The following is a 4,393-nucleotide window of genomic DNA, read 5'->3' on the forward strand; positions in this document are numbered from 1 at the left end:
GACCTAGATGCCCATATTGGATCCTACATATTCTACGAAGATCTTATCGTTTGAACCTCAGTGCCAAGGATTCATATAATCCCGTATGTCATTCCCTTTGTCCTTTGGTATGTTACTTGCCCGAGATTTGATCGTCAGTATCCGCATACCTATTTCAATCTCGTTTACCGGCAAGTCTATTTACTCTTTCCGTAATACAAGATCCCGCAACTTACACTAAGTCACATTGCTTGCAAGGCTTGTGTGTGATGTTGTATTACCGAGTGGGCCCCGAGATACCTCTCCGTCACACGGAGTGACAAATCCCAGTATCGATCCATACTAACTCAACTAACACCTTTGGAGATACCTGTAGAGCATCTTTATAGTCACCCAGTTACGTTGCGACGTTTGATACACACAAAGCATTCCTCCGGTGTCAGTGAGTTATATGATCTCATGGCCATAGGAACAAATACTTGACACGCAGAAAACAGTAGCAACAAAATGACACGATCAACATGCTACGTCTATTAGTTTGGGTCTAGTCCATCTCATGATTCTCCTAATGATGTGATCCCGTTATCAAGTAACAACACTTGCCTATGGCCAGGAAACCTTGGCCATCTTTGATCAACGAGCTAGTCAACTAGAGGCTTACTAGGGACAGTGTTTTGTCTATGTATCCACACAAGTATTGTGTTTCCAATCAATACAATTATAGCATGGATAATAAACGATTATCATGAACAAAGAAATATAATAATAACTAATTTATTATTGCCTCTAGGGCATATTTCCAACAGTTAGTGTCCTAGATATTGAACTAGTTCCAGATGAGGTTGTTTGGACCTTTGAAGGGATGAGATACACCCTCCAATTGGAGATTGAGAGTCCTACACTTTTTGATGTCCCTGACTCTGATAAAGATACTCATATGACTGATGGTGATGATGCCAGTGGTTCTTAAGATAATGCAGAGGGGTCAAAAGACTCAGGTTCCAATGATTTCCCTAAACACACTGCTACTCCACAGCAAAACCAGCCTCATCCTGGTAATGATACTGGTCCAAACAACACTATTGTGCACAGGGATTTGCGTTTGGTGCTTTTGATCCCGCCTCCGCGCCGGCAAAATTTGGTTCTCGGGCGGAGTCGCCTAGACTGCCGAGATTCGCGGGGAAGACTTCCAACAATTTCAAGGAAAGCGTGCAGTCTAACTCTGCGTTGAAACCGCTGTCGTTGGAGGAGTATCTGGTCGGAGCTAAGGCTACGTCGACGACGCTTCCTATTGTGCTTGGTGCACCTGTTACGTCGGCTAGTGCTGGACTTATGGAGGTATGCACTGCTGATGGGCTCGGTCACCCAACCGGACAGCCGCAGGTTGCTGATTTGTCGCAGTGTTCGCAACTGCTTGCGGACAAAGCAACAACCTTAATTGGCCATGCAGCTGCCCCTGCAGGGGTCGAGGAGTCGGCACATCAGGGTCTGCAATGCGGTGTTGTACCAGCGTTTGAACTGCCAGCTTCGGTTGCAAGTTTGGGAGGAGCATCAGTACATGAACCGACTCATGTTGAGGATGCGGCGCTGGCCTGCGGCGGTGCGGTGGCTACCGCACGAGCTGTCGAGACAATTCCCAATTTGGCCATGCATGAGGTTTTTAATGCTGGGGAGGGCTGCGTTGCTGCTGTACCTCAGCATGCTCCAGCGGCGGCCCAGGTTGTTCCTGTCGACGCGCTGGCCAGCGCAGGAGTGGCAGGTGCAGCCCTTGTTGCTGCTCAGCCCGACGACGTGGTGGATGTCTTTACGGAGGGTACGCCCATGGCGGGAACCGAAGTACCTACTGCCGTTGCACCAGAGTCTGGACCGATCTCGGTTGATGATGTCATAGCATTCGGAGGTGTTCCCAAACCGATGGGTCTGGAAATACGATCTAGTCAACGGGTTCAGTCTCAGCCAGATGTGGATGACTTGCAGATTGGACGGGCGATGCGTATGGCCAAAATGAAGGAGGTTCAAAATTCAACAGGTATGACTTTCAATACTGAACACTCTATTCTTCATTTTACTCCGCAAGAGATTCTAGATAATGCGAAGGCAGTGGGGGTGACTTTGGGTGAGACTAGCCAACAAGTTTCAAAATCCATCAATGACTTATTAGACTTAGAAGTTGATAGGGCTTTGGATATTATTCGAAACTTAGCGGCGGTTCGACCTATGAATGATAAGGAGATATCAACTATGGGGGGATTAAATTTATTATGTCAAAACTTAGTCCCCGAGGAGGAGTCTAACTAGTCGCATGTAGCGTTTGATGATTCCAATATTACTAATTCGCATCTTACTGGTACGGCCAAAGATATTCATGGTTATATGGACCCGGAGTATGCTTCGGATAAGCCAAAGAGGCGAAGAGTTTATCCAGTTTCGGCTGTTCGTAGGAGTGCTAGATTCAGGACTGCTAAAAATGTTTATGATGAAATATGAAAGGACTTTTTTGGAATAGCAGAGGTGTGAGAGACTTGGCTAAAATTAGGTTCCTTGGAGAATCAACGTTACAGCATAGTCTTGACTTCATCGCGTTGATGGAGACGGGGCGGGACAACTTCACATCACATTTTCTCAACTCCCTTTCCGGAGGAGTGGATTTTGAATGGCACTGTCTTCCTCCAAGAGGAAGGTCTGGAGCGATCTTACTTGGGGTTAGATGCAATACACTTCAACTTCGAGAAGTTATATTAGGTGACTTCACGGTAAAATTTAGAATTGGGAACAAGGAAGATGGGTTTCAATGGGCTCTAGTAGCGGTTTATGGTGCCGCTCAAGCGGAGCATAAACCAGCATTCTTGGCTGATCTGGTTAGAATTTGCGATGAAAATCTACCACTTGTGGTGGGTGGGGATTTCAATATCATCAGGAGAGCTGATGAGAAAAGCAATGATAATTTCGATGGTAGATGGCCTTTTATGTTTAATACGATTATAGAGAGTCTGAATCTACGGGAGATTGAACTCTCCGGTAGAAAATATACTTGGGCCAATTCTCTACATAACCAGACTTTTGAAAAATTGGATAGAGTATTAACGAGTGTTGACTGGGAGCAGAAGTTCCCTTTGGTCACGGTTTGTGCTATGCAGAGGGCTATATCTGACCATACTCCACTATTGTTAGACTCTGGAAATGCCACTCACAAAGGAAAAAAAGATGCTTTCTCCTTTGAGGCTAGTTGGTTCACCCGTGAGGGTTTTTTAGACATTATTGCTAGAGAATGGAACAAACATACGAATGGGACATCTAGTGTCGACATCTGGCAACGCAAAATCCGACACCTTAGACAATTCCTGAGAGGTTGGGCTAAGAATGTGTCCGGACAGTATAAAGATGAGCAAGACCGACTGCTTCACTTTATAGATGCCCTGGATCGGAAGGCTAAGACCGACATGTTGGATGAGCATGAAAGGTTGTCAAAAATGAGGCCGAACAGAGGGTGCGTGTTCTCCTCAGGGAGGAGGAAATGAAATGGGCTGTCAGAGCCAAGGTTAGGGCAATTGTCCAGGGGGACAACAACACAAAGTTTTTCCACTTGATTGCAAATGGCAAACATAGGAAAAAGAGAATCGTACAACTCGAGCAAGATGAGGGGACCATAGTAGGGCATGATAACCTAAAACTTTATATCACAAATTATTATAAACGGTTGTTTGGTGCTCCAGGACATAGCTTTGTGTCTATGGACGAGCACCAGACTCCGGATATTCCTCAAGTTGGACAGGCCGACAATGAGAGTCTCTCCGTACCATTTCTAGAGAAAGAGGTGTTTCAGGCAATTCAGGGTATGAAAAATGGTAAAGCTCCTGGTCTATACGGGTTTCCGGCTGAGTTTTATAAACGATGTTGGCATATTATTAAGGCGGATCTTATGTCTATGTTCAATGATCTATTCTGGCCACCTTCAACTCTTTCATCTAAATTTCGGTACGATTACGCTATTACCAAAGAAATAGGGCGCTTCCAGAATTGAACAATTCCGTCCCATATGTCTGCTCAATGTTAGCTTTAAAATTTTCACAAAGGTGGGAACGGATAGGCTAACTAAGATGGCACATTCGGCCGTGCAATCTTCGCAGACAGCTTTTATGCCTGGTAGGAATATCCTTGAAGGGGTTGTCGTACTGCATGAGGTCCTTCATGAGCTACACTCCAAGAAACTCAATGGAGTTTTATTTAAGGTAGATTTCGAAAAGGCATATGACAAAGTCAAATGGTCTTTCCTACAACAAACTCTACATATGAAAGGGTTCGGTGAAATTTGGCGCAAACATGTAGATTGTTTTATAAAAAAAGGAAGTGTCGGTGTTAAAGTTAATGATGATGTCGGTCATTTCTTTCAGACGCTTAAGGGACTTAGGCAAGG

General features: G+C 45.0%; 1 pseudogene; it reads left to right on the plus strand.

The window, feature by feature from the left end:
- Nucleotides 1–813: 813 nt before the first annotated feature.
- On the plus strand, nt 814–2,222 carry LOC123440679 (annotated as a pseudogene).
- Nucleotides 2,223–4,393: the final 2,171 nt, after the last annotated feature.

Source organism: Hordeum vulgare, chromosome 3H (assembly GCF_904849725.1).
Source record: "Hordeum vulgare subsp. vulgare chromosome 3H, MorexV3_pseudomolecules_assembly, whole genome shotgun sequence".
NCBI classification, from domain to species: Eukaryota; Viridiplantae; Streptophyta; class Magnoliopsida; order Poales; family Poaceae; genus Hordeum; species Hordeum vulgare.